Source organism: Anguilla rostrata, chromosome 19 (genome assembly GCF_018555375.3).
Source record: "Anguilla rostrata isolate EN2019 chromosome 19, ASM1855537v3, whole genome shotgun sequence".
In the NCBI taxonomy this organism is placed as follows: Eukaryota; Metazoa; Chordata; class Actinopteri; order Anguilliformes; family Anguillidae; genus Anguilla; species Anguilla rostrata.
Genome location: NC_057951.1, coordinates 867,957 through 894,122, shown reverse-complemented (window position 1 = coordinate 894,122; position 26,166 = coordinate 867,957). Strand labels below are relative to the sequence as shown.

Genomic DNA, 26,166 nt, shown 5'->3' with positions numbered 1-26,166 from the left:
CACACACACACACAGAGTGTGTATCTATGCAAAGTGTTCTGTCGATACAGACTCACATTTCCTGGGTCCTGGTTTGGTCTTGTTCTCTCCTCCATGGTCCACACTGTAAGAAGAGCAGAACAGAATTCTGAATTTTAACCATCCTTTATTTCCACTCTTAACACACCAATGACTAACTACAACAACCACATCTTATTTACTGCAGTGATCCCATGCAGCACCCTCTACAGGAGATCCCCAACTCTCTTGAGTAATGCTGGTTTGTACAGTGCCCTCCATGTCTACCCCCCCCCCCCCCAACTCCTTGTGTGTGTGTGTGTGTGTGTGTGTGAGGTGCATTGTGGAAACTCTCTGTACTTACAGCAGTGTGAGTGTGTCCAGTTTAGCAGCAGACAACACTCTCACTCCTGAGCCTCCTGGGTGATTGTGTCTCAGGTCCAGCTCTCTCAGGTGTGTGTGTGTGTGTGTGTGTGTGTGTGTGTGTGAGGTGCAGTGTGGAAACTCTCTGTACTTACAGCAGTGTGAGTGTGTCCAGTTTAGCAGCAGACAGCGCTCTCACTCCTGAGTCTCCTGGGTGATTGTATCTCAGGTCCAGCTCTCTCAGGTGTGAGGGGTTTGAACACAGAGCTGAAGCCAGAGAATCACAGCCTCTCTGTGTGACTCTACAGCCTGACAGCCTGCAGAGAGGACACACACACACCTTACATGCATTAATATAAACTAACAGGGCTGTGTGTGTCAAACACATAGCAGTGTGTTACACACCTAACACACATTAATATAAACTAACAGGGCTGTGTGTGTCAAACACATAGCAGTGTGTTACACACCTTACACACATTAATATAAACTAACAGGGCTGTGTGTGTCAAACACATAGCAGTGTGTTACACACCTTACACACATTAATATAAACTAACAGGGCTGTGTGTGTCAAACGCATAGCAGTGTGTTACACACCTTACAGCACATTAATATAAACTAACAGGGCTGTGTGTGTCAAACACATAGCAGTGTGTTACACACCTTACACACATTAATATAAACTAACAGGGCTGTGTGTATCAAACACATAGCAGTGTGTTACACACCTTACACACATTAATATAAACTAACAGGGCTGTGTGTGTCAAACACATAGCAGTGTGTTACACACCTTACAGCACATTAATATAAACTAACAGGGCTGTGTGTGTCAAACCCCATCTACAGCTCAATATAAAATAACAGGGCTCTGGAATTAATCATGCCTATTTAAGAAAATGACCAGTTAAACTAAATTTGAACAGATTCAATTAATTTTCATAATTTTGAAGAATGTATGAATAGAACCGATTTGACGCTTCTCAAAAATATGTTTATTCCAACTGATGTCAGATTTAAAATGTGTTTCTACCAAGAGGAAGAACAGGAAAATGTTGCTTTATTTCTGTGAAGAAAAATAACTCTCTTGTCTATTTTAACATTAAAAACATTAGTAATATCAGTGCTATATTTAGTCATTATTAACATTAGTGCTGTGTTGTGTCACATTGAAACCCTTTTTGATTGAAGGGGTTTGTGTTTGTACTCACCCCAGTCTCTGCACTTTACAGTGTGGGTCCTCCAGTCCAGCAGAGAGCGCTCTCACTCCTGAATCCTGCAGCTCATTGTCTCTGAGCTCCAGATCTCTCAGCTCTGAGTGAGGAGAGCGCAGGACTGAGGCCAGAACATCACAGCAGCCATCTGTGAGATTACACCAACCCAGCCTGTGGAGAGACCACACACACACACACACAACCACACACAACACACATGCACACACACACAGACACACACACATACGTGCATGTGCACACACACACAATTGAAATTCACTGCTAATTGTCACACTGTGCACCTTGGCAGCAGATAAATGTGGAATTTCCTATTTGTACAGCACGTGCATTCCTGGGATGTACACAGTACACACAAAAACAGGAAGAGGTTATATTAATTACGTTCATAAGTTATTCTGACTAATCCATAAAAAAAGGCTATCACTTGGCTCAATTAACAAAAAATAACTAAAAATAAGGAGCCAATTCAACTCAAGGTTGGAGGCTTCCTGCAAGGATTTCATTAACAAAACTGTTCCATGTTGCGATGATATCACATGGGACACAACATGATTGCAAACATATTTCATTTGCAAACACAAGAAACAGCACTAGTATGATCACTATGGGGTACTTTATCTCACCTTCAGTCTACAAACATCTTTCTATTTTAAAAACATTCAATCTACATCTAATAATGTAACCAAGGCGGCAAATGAAATACACTGCGGCGCCATCTACTGGCTGCAGAGAAACACCACAACTGATAATTGCCATTGATTGGTACTACAGGTATATGGAGGAAATAATACTAAATAAATAAATGACTCAATAAATGAATTAATGTATAAATAAATAAATAAATACAAAAGCAAGAAAATGTAAAAATAAATGAATGTACACAGAAATAAATTAATAGACAAAATCTGACAAATGGGTATTTGCATTTATTTCCATATTTATTTCTTGATTCATTCATTTCTGTGGATATTTATTGCTTGATTAATTTATATCTGTATATATTTATTTCCTTAGTTATGTTTTGATTAATTTATGTCTGTATATATATATATATATTTCTGTATTTATTTCTGTATTTTTTCATCCATATGTTAATGAGGGGGCTGTCAATGAAAATATGTCATAGTGTCACAATATTTCCATTGGTTGATCGATACCAGAGTACGTAGATTCACTGTACATGCCTTGCTTCAACACTGGTTGCTTTTTACCACATTTACGTTAGTAGGGCAGAGCGGGGCAAAATGTAACACAGATTTTATTTTTTTGGTTAGGTGGTGCAGCTTGAGTGACGTATTTCAGGATAAACACTCAGAATGACCCTTGCTTTCTCTCCAACGAAAGGTGAGGGATTTTGATAAACATTTTGGGAGATATTGCCAAATAAAAGTTTGTTTTGGTGATATGTAAGCACATTGTTTTACCATAAGTATTTTTTGGGTACTGTAATGTGTGTGCATATCAAAGGATCCAAATGTATGTAATCGTAAACAGCCTTTTCGTGACTAACAGATTGCATATTTTTGATAGAGCAATCAGCTCCACCTGCAGGATTAAGACATGCACGCAGACTCACAGTGCAAGGGAACGTAACAGGATCGAAAAGGGAAGACATTCAATAGGAACTGCAGAATAATGCTGGGATAACTTGAGAAGGGAAAAGAACAGGACCACATAGAAGAGTTTATGATAAACTTTACTTTGGAGCTTAAAGAACTGTGGCATACATACAGTATGGCTGCACTCAATCTCCTGAACAAGCTACCTCACTACCTCACTGACGTCTTACATTGGTTGGTATATCCTGTTTCGAAAAGCCTAGGGCTCCACCTAGTGGATAACCTGACTACACTACAAATGTACAGTATCGTGATAAGTTTTCACCAGTTGGCAATAGGCTATGAAAAACATTTAAATGTAATCAATAGATAGATTAGAAACAGTGTTTGTATCCTAAAACATCAAACTGTATTGAGTTACCTCACTCTGTGTGAACCTTTAAAGGTATTAAAACTTAGGTTAGCTCGCCATGTCAGTTTTTGAATGGCATGTCCCAGAAATTCCATTATGGTATGAAATCATAATTAGGATGTAGGTGTGAATGGTTCATATTAAAAATTATTAATATAGTTCTAGATATATCTTCAGAATTGAGCCAAATAGGAAAACTGTTGTTTCCTATACAGGCAAGAGATAGCCAGAGGCTTGAGCCTGGCTGACCTAGCTGAAAATGCTAGTCCTCATTATGTGCTCTTTTGTGTGGATGCTTTGACAGTTTGTTCCAGGTAGCTGCATCACAGAGACCCTGTAGTGTTCAGCCATTTGGAGGAAGTGGCTCTTCGCCTGAATGTTTCACTCCATAATTCAGATTACGCCAGATCAATTGGATGCCCTTCTCACAAACTGCCTGAGGAAGCACTGAAGAGTTATTTATTAGTTGGTTTGTCTGTTCATCATGTTGCAGCACAATTAATTAACAATTAATCCCATGCATGTCCACTTCCCATGAGTTCTCAACAGGATGCTTAGCAGGGTGATCTACACTAGATCATTTAAATTTAATACACTTATGCGAAGCAAGTTTTATCCATCTCTGCCTCAGTGGTATTTCTCCCATCTCATTAGGAATGCATTAATTGGTGTTGTTCTGAGTGCCCCACAGCATATCCTCAAAGCTTTTGCCTGTTTAACATGTGATGCCAGGAAGGGAATTGGGGTGCTGTCCACCAGGGGGCAGCATTGGCCCTACAGAGAGGTATTGCTGCAGCTGTGGCCCATTACCTAACCATGGGCTCTATAAGAGGCCTAGCTTCCAGGCCTAGGGGAGGGTGCTTTTAGATGGTGTTTGGGAGCGTGGCTATGGACAGTAATAATGACCCTGTGCTCTATATAGCAGTGAGAAGTCTCCTTGTGTTCCTGCTATATAATGACCCTGTGCTCTATTTAGCAGTGAGGAGTCTCCTTGTGTTCCTGCTATATAATGACCCTGTGCTCTATTTAGCAGTGAGAAGTCTCCTTGTGTTCCTGCTATATAATGAGCCTGTGCTCTATACAGCAGTGAGGAGTCTCCTTGTGTTTCTGCTATATAATGACCCAGTGCAACCTCTACTCTCTGCCTAGCAAGGTAAGTAAAGCCAACTGCTGTAGAATTTAAATGTTCTGAAATCCAGACTTTAGCTTTGGATTGGAACCACAGAAGAGTGACAAAACTAAGCGATGTAACATTGCATTTAAACAGCAGCTTGCATGTTGATCAGATTGACACTCTTCCCTAAGATGTACACACATACCATATCGACCAATATTTGATTTTACCAACAGTAATAATATCTGCTTTTATGCTCAACATCTTCAGAAACGCCACAACCCTGTAGCACACACAGGTGTGTGATGTGAAGGAGTACAACTCATCTTCATCAAAAGGTCAGCATGAGAAAGCGAGTGGGGTATAAGTTAGAGCTGCCGCGGTATTGATTTATTTCCTTCTGCAAACATTAGCGAAGCCATTCAAATCGCTGCGGTAACCGCCATAAAAAATTATAATTTAAACCTCCGGCTACGATTTCATTGTTTACTTTCAAGTACATTTCTGGAATGGCTGTTTCGAAAAATAGGTTCTGGCCGGCAGTTCATACTGTTTGGGGAAGGACTGAAGCATAGCTCGGAATGATGGCTTTCCTACAGTCCGGAAGGGCACCATCTCCACAACCAAATACTTTGTTACAGTTGTTGTAAGTGCTCGCCACTTGTTGCTGTCCCGGTTGTATTTAGTCACTCTGGCAAATGCCTCTGAGACTCCTAACTGACGTAGTGCCGAGCCGGTACCTCCCGAGGTAGATGGGGTGCCTTTCATTGCATCGTATAACGGACGATGAGTGGTCCTAAGATGCTAGATTTGTCGTGTTTCCTCGCATGATGTTGATTTTCTTGCTGCAAATGCAGCACACTGTCTCATCCAAATTCTTTGGCTTTCCATCTTCATCGGGCTCAAAGCCAAAATGTTCCCAAAAAGAAGTAACGTTGGGTTTCGCAACAAGATCCATATTTTTAGCCTAATTTGAACAATTAAATTAAATAAACAATTAGCCTAAAATAAACAGGAAAAAAACAGAACCCAGCGGTGAAGCGGTGATCAGCTTGACTCTGCGGTGGACGTGACGTGATTGCGTTTCCACGGTAATGCAGTAACCGCGGCAGCTCTAGTTTGCCGGCCACTGACCTGTGTTCAAAGCCTCTCTAACTACTCTGAGAACACTGTCCTCTAGCTGCGTTTCCCGCAAGTCTTCTGGTGAACTATTCTAGCTGACCAATGAATGAGTTGCAAATCATGCTCAGGAACACCTTCTGCTGGAACACCATTTGGGATGCACATCACGTCACTAGACTCCTGCACATGCACCAACAATCGCCTTCCCATCACCCTGTGAAAGGTTTATCCACGTCTCAGTGTCCAGTTTCGGGAAAGCAAATCAGCCTCAACATTGACCTTCTCAGGGCGATATTTGACTTCAAAATCGTACGTGGCTAGGGCAGCAAGCCACCTATGCCCTGTAGCATTAAGTTTCCCTGTCGTCAACACATGATTGCGTTACCACGGTAATGCAGTAACCGCGGCAGCTCTAGTGTAAGTATAGATTTCATTAGAGTGCAGAGCAGGTAGTGAATGATGGGGATGGATGAAGACTGCAATATGTGACAGAAGTGAATCCAGAAGTCGGTGGAAACCTGGCAAATGAAACTCAATACAGCTCAATGTAAAGTTCTACATGTGGGAAATAAAAACATCAGGCTAGAATACTTTATGGGAGGAACAACACGAATGTGCTCAATTTTGGGAGTAATACTTGATCAAAACCTTTCAGCTTCTAGGCACTGTGCTGTTGCTGTAAAGAAGCCAACAGGATGCTGGGATAGTAGTGAGTATAAATCAAGGCTCCGGAGTGCGACCATTTTGGGTGCACATGCGACCAAAAATCTGTCATGCGACTAAACATTTTCATTGGTTCACCGGTGCACCTGACATTTAGCAGGTCTGTCTGTGTGTGTGAGCGTTATTTTTTTCCCACCCGATTCTGCAAGACCCGCCTTCTCGCCTCTGATTGGCTCTGACCCTGATATTCTTCTTCGCTGAATGCGGGTGGGGAAAATATAAGGCATGTGTGATTAGGATGTGCGGATCGCAGTTATATCCGCGGCACCACGGTTAATCTGCGATCGGTGAGCCGGTCATAAAAATAACATTCTGATTAATAGTGGATGGGTTGGGTGGGTGAAATAATACATCATTAATGAGGAAAATTAAAATTAATTACATTCTCTAAAATGTGAACATATTTTAAGCTTCATTTTTCGCAGGCCAATTAGCAGATAGACTCGTTGGCTAATTGCGGCGCATGTGTCTTAAGCAGCAATGGAGGCAAAAAAGATCCGAGAGAAAATTTTAAAAGAATTTAAAAAAGGAAGGGCAGAAAAGTTCCGTGTGGGAGCGATTTAATGAAATAATTAACCATGACGAGTCAAGTGCTGGGTATGTCATTTGCAACAGCTGCGAAATAATGAGAAATAGCGGTAATGTGTGATCGGGTGCGGGTCTCTAAATCAGATAAAATAATTTGTTCGGGTGGGTGGCGGGTGGATGATTTATGCGTACATGTGGATTCGGATGACGTCAGAGCCGATCCGCGCATCACTAGTGCGTATGTGTGAAACCGCGCCCTGTACTCCTCCGGGAGCAGCGCACACTTTTATTTGAGTTATTTGAGTAACACTTAAAATGTATTATTATGCTGTCAAAAGACGCGGTGAAAAATTTTGGGTCTAACCCAATTATGTGCTGGTGCACCTAAATCAAAAAGTTAGGCGCACCAATGCAACCAATGAAAAAAGTTAGTCTGGAGCCCTGTAATCCAAGGAAGTTATACTTATTTTATACAATACCTACCTTTGTCAGACCACACTTACAGAATTGTGTGCAGTTCTGGGGACTGTACAAGAAAGATATAGAGTATCTGGAAAAGGTTGAAATAAGTGAAATCAAACTGGTTCTTGGTATGAAAGATAAAAGTTTTGAGGAAAGACTTCAGATGCTTAACTTCTTCAAGCTTAGTAAAAGTAGACTCAGGGTTATTTGATTGAGTCTTTTAAATTCATGAAGGGGATCAACAAAGTGAACTACAAGAGATTCTTCAGGTTCAGCTCTGTTAGTATGACGAGGGGGCATAAGGAAATTAGAAAAGGTAAATTCCGCACCGACGTTAAAGTATTTTTTCACACAGAGAGTAGCTTAGCATGTCATGTAGTAGAGGCAGAAACTCTGGGGGTTGTCAAGACCGGTCTTGATACGATGCTGATACTATCTAGTTTGTAGGTAAAACCAAGCACTAGTGGTAGGTAGTAAAACGGTGAGCATGTCGGCTGAATGCCTATTCTCATCATTATGTTATGTTATGTTATTTTTGTTATGTTATGATAGAGCGGAAACATACTGTACTGAAGTGGTCAATATTTTACAATGTCAATCATGCATTCAGCATTCAGTCATCACCTGTGACCTGATACTAAAGACTCCACTGAAAACTCTTGACATTCTGGTCAAGAACCACAAACCTGGCAACCCTAAGACTCATGAGGGTTTATCCTGCTTTTCTTTGTTGTGCTAAAGCAGTTAGAAGAGAGGGATGAGAACAATGTGGACAAAGAAAGAATGCTGGTGGACATAGGTGTAAACAGAGAGAAAACACTTCATATATTTCACTGCACAGAGCCATAATCACTAATTCTATTTAGTTAAGGTCACACAGCACACAGCACTACTCACCCCAGTCTCTGTAGTTTACAGTTTGGACTCATCAGTGCAGCACAGAGCAGCTCCACTCCTGAATCGTCCAGGTTATTGTAGCTGAGGTCCAGGTCTCTCAGGGGTGAGTTTGATGACTGAAGAGCAGAGACCACAATTTCGCAGGACTTCTCTGTGAGGCCACAGCTGTTCAGTCTGCAAAAGAGAGTTGATATATTATTGTATACTGTAAAATCTGATATGTGCAATGTAACAGTAATCACGTTGAGTGATGAAGAGTTATACTGAGGATTTAAAGTTACTGATGCTCTGAGGAAAATGGCTTTGCTACACTCTCCAACTGCAGCACTTTAGGCCTGAGAATTAGACGTCCTGTTGGACAGAACTCTGACAGTTCTACAGATGAAATTCTTACCCAAATGGCTCCCTTTCTTCTGGCATTTGGCACAGATACAACCAAAAGTAAAGATGCAAGAAATAACTCAGAAATAAAATCTCTGAGTGGATAGTTAGGCTCTGCTTCTTTACTTTTGCTGGTAACTGCGACTAACTACTCAGAGCATTGCAAGCCAACACACAGCCAGCACAATACAAAAGCCAGATTCACTTTAGAAACAAGAATGCAAAAAAGTGATCTGTTGACATATAACCAGGTACTGTAGTGCAGTCTGTCTGTTTTGCTGAGGTTATATATAACCATGTAGTGCAGTGCATCTGTTCTGCTGGTGTTACATATAACCAGGTAGTGAAACCAAAGCTATGTAGGAACTGTTAATGATCCCTTTGAGTTCCTTTTTTTGGGAATAGTGATACATTTAATGGTGCTGTCCAAGGAGACACCATTTAACTTTTTCCAGGGTTTAGGAAACTTCAGAACCTTGTACAGGCCAGACTTTAGCCTGAGATAAGCCACAGTATTACCTCAAAAACAGGCACTTTAACAGTCCCCTGAGAAGACCTCACCCTGACACCCACTATATCCTACAATTCCTCTACCTTCCTATTTTCACTCTGTCTACAGGCACTATTGGATTCTGGGTCAGCCTACACCAGAATAAAGCAGAGACCAGGGTGGTACTACTGGCCTTGTAACATGGTGCATTTACTGCCTGACCTAATCGCACAATACAGTAGCACAAACATTTCATTCATAACCACACTTGCCTCTCCCAAACCAAACCCAGCATTACATTAATCATTATGTTGAAAAAATATCTCATCTTCATGAACAATATAAGAGGGGTACAGACTGAGCAGGCTTCTGGCTTTCCACTCACAAATTATCTATGCATGGACTAGGGATAAAAGGGGGATTCTCCCCCCCTTTTTAAAAACATGGATTTGATTAAATCAACATTCGTCCTTAACTGACTGACATTTAAAAGGAGGGATTATTTTTTCTACACAAACACAGTTTGAACTACTTCACCAAACTGAGTTAGATAAGAATAAGTGTAACACCTGTGTTTACTTGTCCAAGTCAAAGTTAAGGACAAACGTTAGTTCAATAAAGACCATAGGGGTGTTTGCATGGCTAATCTGCAAAAAATCAGACCTTGTTATTGTACTAATAATGCGGCTGACCAAACTCAGCCAAAAACTGGATTAATTAATATCAGATCACTAGCCCCTAAGGCAACTCGTGTAAATGAATTAATTACTGATCACCATGTTGAAATCTTATGTGTAACTGAAACTTGGCTTAAAACTGTATATTGCCTTAAATGAATCCACCCCTCCTGGTGGTGTTGCTGCTGTATATAATTCTAAACGTTTTGCTATTTTGTAACTTTTTTGAAGTGCTTGTTCTCAGTTTTGCACATCCGAACAAAAAAGCAGTCAGTTTTATCCTTGCAATTGTATACAGGCCACCAGGGACATACAGTGGCTTTTTACTTGAGTTTGCTGATTTCCTTTCCAGCCTGGTTGTTAATTCAGATAAAGTAGTAATTGTAGGGGACTTCAATATTCACATGGATAGTGTAGGTGATCTTCTCAGATCAGCACTCTTGTCTATCACTGAATCTATTGGCTTCGATCAACATATACATCAGTCCACACATTCTCATAACCATACTCTTGATCTGGTCTTAACTTATGATACAGAAATAGCAAATATAGCAGTTATGCCTAAAAACCCTGTGCCATCAGACCATTATTTAATTACTTTCCAACTTTCACAAGTCTGTCATGTGTCACAGATCCTTCATTCTACCTTAGCTGTAAGCTTTCTCCAGGACTGCAAATGCTTTTATTAATGAGCTCCCAGGTCATTTGTGCACTGTGGGATTTTCTGGCTCCCACCCAAACACATACAAAATGCAAGCATTAGCTCAATTGATCAGCTGACAGACAACATAAATTACGACTTTCCAGAACCCCGGATACTATCACACCTCTTAAGAAGAGGAAAGTCTCATAAGAAATGAGCACCCTGGTACAAGACCATACTCCTGCTCTCAAACAAGCTTCATGCCAACTTGAGCGCAAATGGCGTTCTACTAAATTGCAGGTATTCCTCCAGGACTGGAAAGACAGTCTACTAACATAAACATGCCCACTCCACAGCATGTTCCTCATACTTCTCTACTTTAATAGATGAAAATAGAAACAATCCTAGGCACCTGTTTAACTGTTGCCAGACTGACCAAGAATCAAGTTGATCCATGTGCCTCAATATATTTAGTAGCAATGACTTCATGAATTTCTTTGATGACAAAATTATAAAAATCAGGGGCAGGATTCAAAGTTCTCCTACCACCCCTCATATAGGGTCTGCCCTTCCATCCGCTCAACGCATGGATGCAAAATCTTCAGAAGAATCTTCAGAAAGACGGGCGGCCTATCTGAACTCTTTTGCTCCAATAGATCTCATGGAGTTTAATGCCATAGTTAATTCCTCAAAATCTTCTACTTGTCTTCTAGACCCTAACCCTACGAAGCTTTTCAAGGAGCTATTACCAGTGATTGGAACACCATCGTTACATATTGTCAATGTATCTTTAGCATCTGGACACATACCACAGACTCTTAAAATTGCAGCCATCAAACCCCTTCTTAAGAAGCCAAACTTGGATGTGAATGACCTGTCTAACTACAGGCTTATCTCAAACCTCCCTTTCTTTCTAAAATACTAGAAAAGGCCATTTCAAAACAACTTGGTTCATTTTTGCACTCCAATCATATATTGGAAGTTTTTCAATCTGGTTTTAGACCCCTCCATAGCACTGAAACAGCCTGGTCAAAGTACTGAATGATCTACCTCGCTTCCGACCATGGCTGCATCTCTGTACTTGTGCTTTTAGACTTAAGTGCAGTATTGACAAGTTGATCACTCACCCTTTCGGGATAGACTTGAAAATCTTGTAGGCCTCCTTGGACTGGCACTCTCTTGGTTCAGGGTTGCATTTATCACTTGAGAAACATCTCAAAAATTCGAAAATACTGTCCTTACATGATGCAGAAAAGCTAGTTCATGCTTTTGCTATTTCAAATTAGATTACTGCAATGCTCTTTGTCTGGATGTCAAATCTTCTGAAGGGCTCCAGCTAATTCAAATGCAGCAGTTATTCTCACTAGAACAAGGAGATTCAAGCACATCAGCCCAGTGTTAGCTTCGCTTCACTGGTTGCCAGTTAAATTCCAAATAGACTATAAGATACTACTTCTTACCTTTAAAGCCTTACATGGGCTTGCCCCTTTGTACTTAAATGATTCACTTCTTCCTTATATTCCCTCACGAACGCTTGTTCGCAGGGTGCAGGCTCCCTTGTTATTCCTAGAACTCCTATATTTTTAGTCTCTCTTACATTTGAGGAGCAGGAGTGGGTGGCGGGCATAGTTATAGAGTCTCTGGTAGACTGAGCGGTTAGTGCTGTCACTGGATCATTATTGGTAGTGCTGTGTTAAGCTGAACTGGTCATGGTCTGTTGATGACTGTCCAGCCTGCCCTCATGGCTGCGTTGGCCCCTGCCCCCTGTTTCCCAGTTGCTGCCATAGCCTCATTCTGCCGGGGTTTTCCTTATCGCACGTGGGCACCTCTGTTTCTAATCTACCATTTGAATCCCGAACAACGTTTCTTTTCTCGTTTTCCTCGGCTTTCCTGCCCAGAGCTCTAGCCCAAGTTTGCTGAGATGTATTTAATAACTGGTATCTTTAATGATAAAATATGTAAATTAAATCTAATTGTGGTGTGGGGATGGCTGGTTTAAGCAGCCACACCTGCCCTGGGTCAAGCTAATTAGACCTGGCCAATTGGAAAATTGGTTAAGAATGAGATAATTGGCCAGGCTAATTGGGCCCAGGAACAGGAGTGTGCACCTGGCGTAGTGAGGTAATCACTGCACAGGTTAAATCTGCCATCCCCACTCACCGGGGGTCGTCATGACTGGGTTACATCTGCTCACTTTGGCTGTAAGATCTTGCCAAACCCTCGCAAATAAATCTGGACTGTTGGAACATCATCTCCCTGTGTCTCTGTGCTGGAGGGCCCCAAGGAAAGCCACTTCGGTGGCCTGTGGCAGGCGTGTTTGCCACACTAATAAAATACATTTTACATGTTGGATAAGTGAGTTTTTATATTTGATGCTACTTCTGTATTCATTAAATGAGGGCACAATCTGTTAAAATAGCTTGACTCAAAAATCATAATTCTCACTTGCCTGACAATTTTATTATATTCTGTTTTCACTTTAACTATGAAGTGTTTATAAAAACATGCTGTCATTATCTACTTTAATTATTACACCATACTCACATGGCCTTCCTGCAGTTCCCGACTACTGGTAGCAGTCTCTGATGACTGCTGCTGATGTTTTGTAGGTCTTCAGTCAAACCCCATCTAGGATCTCTTCTGACATCAGTAACATAAAGGCCAGGGCTGAACATTGGTGTGGTTCCAGCTTTTCATTAGAGAGTTTTCCTGATCTCTGGAAATTCTTGATTTCCTCCACTAGAGAGTTGTCATTCAGTTCATTGAGACAGTGGAACAGATTTATGGTCCTCTCTGCTGAAGATTCTTTTTTGATCCTCTCCTTTATGTACAATACTGTTTTCTCAATGCTCTCTGATCTGCTTCCTGTCTGTGTCTGTATTCCTCCTAATAGAGTCTGAATGGAGTCCAGAGAGAGGCCTAGAAGGAATCGGAGGAAAAGGTCCTGGTGTCCATTCTTACTCTCTAAGGCCTGATTCACTGCAGTCCTGTGTAACTCAGACAGCTGCACTCTGTCATGAGGTTTTGATTCTTTTTGCTCTGAGATTTCTGTTCTCATTCACACATGAATGAAACACAAACAAGGCAGCCAGATACTCTGAATGCTCAGATGCACAAAGCAGTAGACCTTCTCCTCACCCAACCCACACTCCTCTTTAAAGATCTCTGTGCACACCCCAGAGTACACGAAGCTTCACTGACATCAATGCCCATCTCTCTCATCCTCTTCATAGAATATCAGATTGCCCTTTCCAGCTTGTAAAGCCAGCTTCCCCCGCTTCAGGATGATTTCTGTATTTGATGCTGACATTTTCTTTGGGGTTGTCTCATTGGTGCATGATACTTCATTCTTCTTTACATTAGTCTGAATGAGCAGGAAGTGTGTGTACATTTCAGTCAGAGTTTTGGCAGGTCTCCACTCACTTTATCCAACATTGTCTCCAGAACAGTAGCAGAAACCAGCAGAAGACTGGTATGTGACACATGATGTAGAACCCCGGATGACTTTTGTGAGATAATTTTGCTGGCCTTGTTCGATCTCTGATTCTCTTCCTGAAGTACTCCTCCTTCTGTGGGTCATTGAACCTCACCTCTGTCACCTGGTGGACGACTCAGGGGGGATCTGATTGGCTGCTGCTGGTCGGGAGGTGATCCAGAGGAGGGCAGAGGGAAGCAGATTCCCCTTAATGAGGTTGGTCAGCGCACATCCAATGATGATGACTCTGTTATATCACAGCAAATCTCATTGCTTTGGGAAAACTAGAGGAAGTCGACACTCATCCAGACCATCAAAGATGAACACAATTTTGACTTCATCACCTTCAAAACTTTTGATCTCTTTCAGTTGTGGATGGTATTGCTGCAGAAGTTCCATGAGACTAAATTCTCTCCTTTTTCAGATTCAGATCTCGAAAGGAAGAGTGAAGATGAAATCAATGTCCTGGGGTTGGCTTTTTTCATCTGCCCAGTCCAGAATGAACTTCTGCACAGAGACTGTTTTTCCCAATGCCAGCGATGCCCTTTTAAGCCCGTCCTGATTGGCTCTGGGCCAGGTGAAGGCTTAAAGATGTCACTGCAGATGATTGCAGTCTCATGTACGGTTTGTCTCTTCCATGCTTTCTCAATCTGTCTGATCTCATGTTCATCATTGACCCCCCCAATTCCCCCCTCAGTGATGTAGAGCTCTGTATAGATCATATTGAGGAGGGCTGGGTGGCCCTGCTTTGCTAAACCTTCAAATATGCATTCAAACCTCTTCTTCAGATGAGTTTTCAGTGCCTGCTGGGCTCCTTCTATGGATTCATCTGAGGAGAGGAAATATGAGAACCAATGTTTAAAATAACAGAAATAGACAAAAAATACTTATGCAGAAAGTTTTTACAATGCTTTACACAGCTCTGAAAGTTTTGCACATTAAGTTGTAGCTATACCTATGTAGTTAAATTGTAACTAATTTGGTAACAAGAGGTTATTACTGATTAACGCCAATGTAGGAAACATGGAACAGTTAACAATATTTTTGATTATACATGCGAAACAAGGCCAGCCCTGTTACTTCTCTTCTGTTAATATGAAATAATTCTGAATCATGAGGACACATTGTGAAATTAACAGGCAAGGTTTATTTGTTATGTATCATGAAGATATGCCCTATATGCTATAACTGCACCTTCAAGTAAAGTGTTGCCCATACCTCTAGTAGTGTTTCACACTTCTCACAAACTGTTGTACACACAACAATGAAAACATAAAAAGGATTCATTTCCATTTCAACATTCAATTTCTGAATTGTTCATAGTATGATGTGTCTTTATGGTAAATATGGTCTTCAAGGCTCATGCAGTAATTTAATTATCTTATAATTATTATGATCGGTGCTCTTTAATCCAGGATAAAACCTCAGGGCAGTCAGTCTGATGGGACAGTGGTTTAGTAACTGCTTGATCCCAAGGCTCCTGGTTTTAAAGTCTTTGAAACATTTAATCTCATGTGCATTTGATTGCCCCCATTATTACTGCTGGATGCTATATTTGAATTGAAATGCCTTCCTGTACATGTTGTGTGTGATGTTTTTTATATGCAAGACTGTTGATGTAAAACACTATTATCAAAGTGTGAATACTATAAATCAGTACTCTGTTATTTTGTACTCTGTTATATTTGTTGGCTAAACTCATTTCAGCATTCTAATGGCCACAGTAGCAATGAGAGAAAATTCTTACTGTGCTGCTCATCTCTCTCCAGTGGGTCAGTGACATCCTTCTTCTTCATGTTCCTCAGGATATGGAGTGTGATCTTCAGAGACCTCTCAATGCCACAGGTCTCCAGCATCTTCTCAACTATGTACAGGGCCTCAGGATCCTCCTGCTCTCTCTCAGTGCATTCTGGGTAATCAGCAATTTGATGACTCTTGAACAATTCCTTCATCTTCATAAACGTATCCAGTACAGAAGGATCTTCCGTTCTTCTACTATAAAAGCATTCTGGGCAACCCTGACTCAGATGGCTCTGAAACAGTTTCAACTTTTCAGTCTTCTTCAGCTTCATCAGAGTGCGCAGGAGAGACTGAAATAAACACATTTAGAGGTGTGCTGTATCAGAGTGTAAAATAAACACATGAATAGTTTTGCTGTATCAGAGTGAAATAAACACATTTAGAGGTGTGCTGTCTCAGTGTGAAACAAACACATGAAGCGGTGTGCTGTCTCAGTGTGAAATAAACACATGAAGAGGTGTGCTGTCTCAGTGTGAAATAAACACATGAAGTGGGTTGCTGTATCAGAGCCATGGAAACAAAGCCTTGCTTTATTATGGGTGGTAGTGTAGTATAATGGGTGAGGAGCTGGTCTTGTCAGAGGTTTGAATCCCAGGTAGGACACTGCTGTTGTACCCTTGAGCAAGGTACTTAACCTGCATTGCTTCAGTTCATATCCAGCTGTATAAAAGGAAGCAATGTAAATGCTGTGTAAAAAGTTGTGTAAGTCGCTCTGAATAAGAGTGACTGCTAAATGCCTGCAATGTCTCATGTTTTCTCTTGTAGGAAGGCCAGAACAGGAAAAGATACTTTAGAACACAACATGCAGCAGGTCTAAAGCCTATATTCGAAATGCAGCTTTGCTCTGATTTATGTTTTTAGGGACACTACTTGTGATGAATCACGAATGTCCTTGAATAATTTAGTTGTTGAGTTGAATTAAGTTTCTCAGTGCAATACATTTTTAATGCTAACTATACAAACTGAGTGCTGAGTGTCCATTCCACCTGCCCCGGAGTTTTCTGCAGTGATCACTAGGGCCGTACATTCCACCACAAGGACAGACGAGGCTTTGTCGGTGTTACACGATGTGCTAAGCGGACTGCAGACCAAGCATCCAGACGCTGCCCTCATCGTGGGGGACTTCAACAAGGCAAACCTTATGCCAAGCTTTTACCAACACGTCTAATGTCCTACCCGAAAGGACAAGATACTTGATCACTGCTATTCACCGTTCAAGGAGGGCTACAAGGCTACCTCTGTACCATCATTTGGCAAATCAGACCATGCCGCCATCTTCCTGATAACAGAATACAAACAACGGATGGTACGGGAAGAGGTGGTGTCGCGAGAGGTCAAGCGCTGGACCGCCCAATCAGAGGCCACTCTACAGGACGTGCTGGACGACATCGACTGGGACAGGTTCCAGTCCATCTCTGATGACGTCAACGTGTTTACGGAAGTGGTGACCGGCCTCATTACAACGGTGGTGGACAAAGTTATCCCCACGGTGAATGTTAAGTGTTTTCCTAACCAGAAACCGTGGGGTGACAGATCCATCCGCGTTGCTCTGAACACACGCACCACTGCCTATAACGCGGGACTGGTGTCTGGGGACATGACGGAGTACGAGGCGGTGTCCTACAGGCTGAGGCGAGCAATCAAGGATGCGAAGCATCGCTACAAGGACAGAGTGGAGTCTCAGTTCCAGCAGCGAGACACCTGACATGTGTGGCAAGAACTACGGGACATTACAGACCATAAGGGCAGGCGCCCCCCTATGGTGAGAGCTGACACTACTCTGGCAGACGAGCTGAACTCTTTTTACGCACGTTTCGAGGCTAATGATGCTAACATTAGCCTGGCGGCTAGCACAGTTAGGGTGTATAACATGAGTTCCCCCCCTGGAGCTGCAAGCTCACTCATCCTGTCAGGGCACTACGTGAGGAGAGCCTTGAAACGGGTGGACACCAGGAAAGCAGCAGGGCCAGACGGAATCTCCGGACAAGTCCTCAAGACCTGCACTGATCTCCTGGCTCCTGTGTTCACCACCATAATCAACCTCTCCCTGGCCCAGTCCGTTGTCCCCATATGCTTCAAGAGGTCCACCATTGTCCCTGTACCCAAGAACGCTTCCCCAGCCTGCCTGAATGACTACCGCCCGGTAGCACTCACCCCAGTGGTGATGAAGTGTTTGAGAGGCTAGTCAAGGACTACATCTGCTCCTCTCTTCCCAGCACCTTGGACCCTCTGCAGTTTGCTTACCGCCCCAACAGATCCACGGACGATGCGGTCTGTCAGGTTCTGCATGCCACTCTCTCTCACCTCGACAACAGAGGGGGGCTATGTAAGATTGCTGTTCATTGATTTCAGCTCAGCTTTCAATACCATAGTCCCCTCCAGACTGGTTGCTAAACTGACTGACCTGGGACTGAACACCTCCGTTTGTGCCTGGATACTGGATTTCCTGACCGCCAGACCCCAGGTGGTTAGAGTGGGTAAGCACACCTCAAACCCCCTCAACCTCAGCACTGGAGCCCCCCAGGGGTGTGTGTTGAGCCCTCTGCTGTACTCCCTGTACACACATGACTGTGAGGCCAGGTTTGAGTCCAACACCATCGTCAAGTTTGCTGACGACACAGTGGTGGTAGGCCGATCACCAACAACGACAAGAAGGCCTATCTCCAGGAGGTGGCAGACCTGTCACTGTGGGGCCAGGACAACCATCTCTTCCTGAATGTCAGAAAAATCAAGGAGGTGGTGGTGGACTTCTGTAAGAAACGGCTGAGGACCGACACTCCTCTACAGATCAATGGGTCACCGGTAGAGAGGGTGAGCAATTTCAAATACCTCGGTGTCCACATCACAGAGGACCTGACATGGACACTGCACACCGACACTGTGGTGAGAAAGGCAAGGCAGAGCCTGGATCACCTCAGACAGCTGAGGAAGTTCAGAGTCTCCAAGAAGATCCTGAAAACCTTCTACTCTGCAACCATTGAGAGAATCACCGCCTGGTACGGGAACTGCTCCTCTCTGGACCGGAGATCCCTGCAGAGGGTGGTGTGGTCAGCTGAGCGTACCATGGGGACCACACTCCCCACTCTGCAGGACCTCTACCCCAGGAGGTGCTTAAGCAGAGCAAAGAGGATTAGGAAGGACTCTTTCCATCCCAACAACGGACTGTTTGAGCTGCTGCGGTCAGGCAAATGCCTACGCAGTCACAGGACCAGCACTGAGAGACTTAGGAGAAGCTTCTTCCCTCAGGACATCAGTGCGTTTAACTGCACTGCCAGGACAACTGTCCTGGAATAGTATTTTCACCTCAAGCACATAGCACCTTTACCTCTATGTACACTGCAGCACCTTACCACCCCACGGTTTACTTTGCATTCTTCTTTTTTCTTTATTGTACTTATTTAATTATATATCATAGGTTGCACTGCTTCCTATGACTTATTTTAGGACTTATATTAGGACTTACTATTTTTAAAACTTATTTGTATTGCTCGTATTTTTTAAATAACTGCTCTTTATATTCTTCTCTCTTTAAATTTGTATTCATATCTTATTAAATTTTATATTATTAGTATTATTATTATTATTTATTTATTTATTTAGATATTTATTTATTTTTTCTGTATATAATTATTATTGACGCGTTAAGTTGCACAGTCTACAAGGAGTTTGTCGCACCAGCATTTCACTATATGTATGTACATGCATGTGAAAAATAAGCCTTTGGACTTAAAAACATTGTTTAGAGTCATCCACTGCCATTGTTTATGGATCCTAAAAAGGAATCCGGTCTATCTGTGAGACAAAGAGGGCCAGAGCACTCTACAACTTTAATAAGCCTGATTAGATATTTAATCTGATCGTCTGAAAGTCATATTAACATCAAATATTGAAATAGGAAAAGAATATATCATACCTGTTTTGTGGAGAACAGTTTCTCTGAACTCATCTCATCTGAAAGACTTAAATCCAGTGAGCAGTGAATCCTGTGAATAAATCATGAGACACAACTTTGTTAAACTTGTTTACTGCAGCTCAAACTCACTGCACATGGAGACAGAGCTTCCAGTTAAATTCATCCTCTTGTTGCAGCTCTAACTCACAGCACATGGAGACAGAGCTTCCAGTTAAACTCATCCTCTTACTGCAGCTCTAACTCACAACACATCCGAATGTGATATAAAACACATCATGACACTTTAAAATGAGTTAATACACACATGTTGATGAGAATGTGCTATCATACACCCCACTAAACCAAAAAGTAGCCACTGAGATTTAAGTTTTATTTAACCATAGTGTCAGTATAAACATGTTTCCTTACCTTTGATCACCTGTGAACTCTCCTCTGAAGTTGTATGGAAGAGGCATTGAATGATCACTCTTCATAGACAGACAGCTGGGTACAGGTGACCCTGCCCTCTCTACCCGGACCCTGTGAACAAACATGGAGACAGAGCTTCCAGTTAAACTCATCCTCTTACTGCAGCTCTAAATCACAGCACAAGGAGACAGAGCTTCCAGTTAAACTCATCCTCTTACTGCAGCTCTAACTCACAGCACATGAAGACAGAGCTTCCAGTTAAACTCATCTTCTTACTGCAGCTCTAACTCACAGCACATGGAGACAGAGCTTCCAGTTAAACTCATCCTCTTACTGCAGCTCTAACTCACACACATGAGACAGAGCTTCCAGTTAAACTCACCATCTTACTGCAGCTCTAACTCACAGACATAAGGAGACCAGTGCTTCCATTATAAACTCATCACTCTAACTGCAGCTCTAACTCACAGCACATGGAGACAGAGCTTCCAGTTAAACTCATCCTTTACTGCAGCTCTAACTCACAGCACATGAAGACAGAGCTTCCAGTTAAACTCATCATCTTACTGCAGCTCTAACTCACAGCACATGGAGACAGAGCTTCCAGTTAAACTCATCTTCTTACTGCAGCTCTAACTCGCACCACATGGAGACAGCTTCCATTTAAACTCACACTCTAACTGCAGCTTTAACTCACAGCACATGGAGACAGAGCTTCCAGTTAAAATCATCCTCTTACTGCAGCTCTAACTCACAGCACATGGAGACAGAGCTTCCAGTTAAACTCATCCTCTTTCTGCAGCTCTAACTCACAGTACATGGAGACAGAGCTTCCAGTTAAACTCATCCTCTTTCTGCAGCTCTAACTCACAGCACATGGAGACAGAGCTTCCAGTTAAACTCATCCTCTTACTGCAGCTCTACCTCACAGCACATGGAGACAGAGCTTCCAGATAAACTCATCCTCTTACTGCAGCTCTACCTCACAGTACATGGAGACAGAGTTTCCAGTTAAACTCATCCTCTTGCTGCAGCTCTAACTCACAGCACATCCGAATGTGATATAAAACACATCATGACACTGTAAAATGAGTTAATACACACATGTTGACGAGAATGTGCCATCATACACCCCACTACACCAAAAAGTAGCCACTGAGATTTAAGTTTTATTTAACCATAGTGTCAGTACAAACATGTTTCCTTACCTTCGATCACCTGTGAACTCTCCTCTGAAGTTGTATGGAAGAGGCATTGAATGATCACTCTTCATAGACAGACAGCTGGGTACAGGTGACCCTGCCCTCTCTACCCGGACCCTGTGAACAAACATGGAGACAGAGCTTCCAGTTAAACTCATCCTCTTACTGCAGCTCTAACTCATAGCACATGAAGACAGAGCTTCCAGTTAAACTCATCTTCTTACTGCAGCTCTAACTCACAGCACATGGAGACAGAGCTTCCAGTTAAACTCATCTTCTTACTGCAGCTCTAACTCACACCACATGAAGACAGAGCTTCCAGTTAAACTCACCATCTTACTGCAGCTCTAACTCACACCACATGGAGACAGCTTCCATTTAAACTCACACTCTAACTGCAGCTTTAACTCACAGCACATGGAGACAGAGCTTCCAGTTAAAATCATCCTCTTACTGCAGCTCTAACTCACAGCACATGGAGACAGAGCTTCCAGTTAAACTCATCCTCTTCTGCAGCTCTAACTCACAGCACATGAGACAGAGCTTCCAGTTAAACTCATCTCTTCTGCAGCTCTAACTCACAGCACATGGAGACAGAGCTTCCAGTTAAACTCATCCTCTTACTGCAGCACTAACTCACAGCACATGGAGACAGAGCTTCCAGTTAAACTCAACTCTACTGCAGCTCTAACAGCACATGGAGACAGAGCTTCCAGTTAAACTCATCCTCTTACTGCAGCTCTACCTCACAGCACATGGAGACAGAGCTTCCAGTTAAACTCATTATCTTACTGCAGCTCTAACAGCACATGGAGACAGAGCTTCCAGTTAAACTCATCCTCTTACTGCAGCTCTACCTCACAGCACATGGAGACAGAGCTTCCAGTTAAACTCATCCTCTTACTGCAGCTCTAACTCACAGCACATGGAGACAGAGCTTCCAGTTAAACTCATTATCTTACTGCAGCTCTAACTCACAGTACATGGAGACAGAGTTTCCAGTTAAACTTATCCTCTTGCTGCAGCTCTAACTCACAGCACATCCGAATGTGATATAAAACACATCATGACACTGTAAAATGAGTTAATACACACATGTTGACGAGAATGTGCTATCATACACCCCACTACACCAAAAAGTAGCCACTGAGATTTAAGTTTTATTTAACCATAGTGTCAGTATAAACATGTTTCCTTACCTTTGATCACCTGTGAACTCTCCTCTGAAGTTGTATGGAAGAGGCATTGAATGATCACTCTTCATAGACAGACAGCTGGGTACAGGTGACCCTGCCCTCTCTACCCGGACCCTGTGAACAAACATGGAGACAGAGCTTCCAGTTAAACTCATCCTCTTACTGCAGCTCTAACTCACAGCACATGGAGACAGAGCTTCCAGTTAAACTCATCTTACTGCAGCTCTAACTCACAGCACATGGAGACAGAGCTTCCAGTTAAACTCATCCTCTTACTGCAGCTCTAAATCACAGCACAAGGAGACAGAGCTTCCAGTTAAACTCATCCTCTTACTGCAGCTCTAACTCACAGCACATGAAGACAGAGCTTCCAGTTAAACTCATCTTCTTACTGCAGCTCTAACTCACACCACATGGAGACAGCTTCCATTTAAACTCACACTCTAACTGCAGCTTTAACTCACAGCACATGGAGACAGAGCTTCCAGTTAAAATCATCCTCTTACTGCAGCTCTAACTCACAGCACATGGAGACAGAGCTTCCAGTTAAACTCATCCTCTTTCTGCAGCTCTAACTCACAGTACATGGAGACAGAGCTTCCAGTTAAACTCATCCTCTTACTGTAGCTCTAACAGCACATGGAGACAGAGCTTCCAGTTAAACTCATCCTCTTACTGCAGCTCTAACTCACAGCACATGGAGACAGAGCTTCCATTTAAACTCACACTCTAACTGCAGCTCTAACTCACAGCACATGGAGACAGAGCTTCCAGTTAAACTCATCCTCTTACTGCAGCTCTAACTCACAGCACATGGAGACAGAGCTTCCAGTTAAACTCATCCTCTTACTGCAGCTCTAACTCACAGCACATGGAGACAGAGCTTCCATTTAAACTCACACCCTAACTGCAGCTCTAACTCACAGCACATGGAGACAGAGCTTCCAGTTAAACTCATCCTCTTACTGCAGCTCTAACTCACAGCACATGGAGACAGAGCTTCCAGTTAAACTCATCCTCTTACTGCAGCTCTAACTCACAGCACATGGAGACAGAGCTTCCAGTTAAACTCATCCTCTTACTGCAGCTCTAACTCACAGCACATGGAGACAGAGCTTCCAGTTAAACTCATTATCTTACTGCAGCTCTAACTCACAGCACATGGAGACAGAGCTTCCAGTTAAACTCATCATCTTACTGCAGCTCTAACTCACAGCACATGGAGACAGAGCTTCCATTTAAACTCACACGCTAACTGCAACTCTAACTCACAGCACATGGAGACAGAGCTTTCAGTTAAACTCATCCTCTTACTGCAGCTCTAACTCACAGCACATGGAGACAGAGTTTCCAGTTAAACTCATCCTCTTACTGCAGCTCTAACTCACAGCACATGGAGACAGAGCTTCCAGTTAAACTCATCCTCTTACTGCAGCTCTAACTCACAGCACATGGAGACAGAGCTTCCAGTTAAACTCATTATCTTACTGCAGCTCTAACTCACAGCACATGGAGACAGAGCATCCAGCTAAACTCATACTCTTACTGCAGCTCTAACTCACAGCACATCCGAATGTGATATAAAACACAGCATGACACTTTAAAATGAGTTAATACACACATGTTGACGACAATGTGCTATCATACACCCCACTACACCAAAAAGTAGCCACTGAGATTTAAGTTTTATTTAACCATAGTGTCAGTATAAACATGTTTCCTTACCTTTGATCACCTGTGAACTCTCCTCTGAAGTTGTATGGAAGAGGCATTGAATGGTCACTCTTCATAGACAGACAGCTGGGCACAGGTGACCCTGCCCTCTCTACCCAGACCCTGTGAACAAATATGGAGACAGAGCTTCCAGTTAAACTCATCCTCTGGCTGCAGCTTTAACTCACAGCACATGGAGACATAGCTTCCAGTTAAACTCATCCTCTTACTGCAGCTCTAACTCACAGCACATGGAGACAGAGCTTCCAGTTAAACTCATCCTCTTACTGCAGCTCTAACTCACAGCACATGGAGACAGAGCCTCCAGTTAAACTCATCTTACTGCAGCTCTAACTCACAGCATATGGAGACAGAGCTTCCAGTTAAACTCATCCTCTTACTGCAGCTCTAAATCTCTGATTCTTGCATTTTTACCTCTCTCTCGCAGGGCCGTGGGTTCCATCGTCAGTCTCGGTCTCCTCTGAGGAACTCATTTTAGAAACAGCGCCCCCTGTCTCAGGACACCTGAACACACCAGATCAGATTCACAAGTGGGTTCTGATCCAAATTGGCAGACCTGTAAATACACACAAAAACATGATAACGCACAGACATAATAATACACTGTGAGGGCCACATAATGTAGGCTAAACGTATAACACAAAAAGGTAATTTAATTAAGTTTGGTGCATTAAAATATGTACGCACCATATTACGTTATTTGTGCATTTTATCCCACTGATATGCTCAATGTATGTATCGATAATGAGTCCTTTGTGAAGTATCGCAAATTTGTATGCCGGCCCTTTAAGAGTTGCGCTCAAGCAGCAAACAGGTGGTGACGGGCCAGGTGATAGGTTTTTTGAAATAGATTGGGGGCAAGAGGTAGCAACGGAGAATGGAGTAAAGGGGAGTCAGCAGAAAATAATCAAGAATTCTGAGATTTGTTGGCGTTTTTGTTTGGATTGTATTTTTTTCAATCTACAATTATTCAACACAGCTCCAAGACACGAAAACGAGTAACCTGCTGAACCTACGTTTTAAAAGAATTCTCTTCTACTGCATCAGGAGGGTGAGCCGATGCTTTTTGGGTTTTTTTTTTTTTTTTTTGCTTCTTTGAATGCAATGCATTGCTTAATTATTTGTTTTTGGAGAGGAAAGAAGATTCTTGCACTCATTCATTAATTTTGGTTTTGGGACTTAGGCTATTATTTTTGGCACGTTTTCTGGATTTGTGTTTCCGTGGATACCGGACAACTAAACTAAACTCGGACTTCAACTTTAACTGTTATTCAATGGACAATCGGTTATTATTTCACATTGCCAGTTTAGTAATGATTGTGCCTGGGTTTATGTTTTCCTGATCAAATACTTGCCATATCGTTATTTTGTTGTTGTTTTTTTTTTTGTTTATTGTTTGGTTGCCTCTGTTGTAATATATAAATTCCGTTCGATTAGATTCCCGTGAATATAGCGTGTTCATTCTGTTTAAATTGGTCTGAATTTGTTATAACACACACACACATACATCAAATCTCATAGAACAGACAGGGACAAATCTGGAATTTAACTGAGCCATAAACTTGTACAGTAATACAATTCCTTCCAAAATATTCTGCACCCATGATAACAATTACTAAGACCGTTCAATATAAGGATTACCGGTGCTGAGGTATATTTTCATTGTCCAACATACGGAATATATTCAATGATTTAATGGAAACTACTAAAATGACACATTTCTCAGATGATACAACAATTTTACAAAAATTGTGCATCACAATAATTGGCACCCCTGTATTTGGTACTGTGTGCACCCTCCCCTCGCAGGGATAATGGCACTGAGTCTTTTT

The 26,166-nt window shown here is 42.3% G+C and overlaps 1 pseudogene; it reads right to left on the bottom strand.

The window, feature by feature from the left end:
- The window catches only part of LOC135245708 (NACHT, LRR and PYD domains-containing protein 3-like), a 251,271-nt pseudogene extending 226,357 nt beyond the window's left edge, over nucleotides 1-24,914 (bottom strand).
- Nucleotides 24,915-26,166: the final 1,252 nt, after the last annotated feature.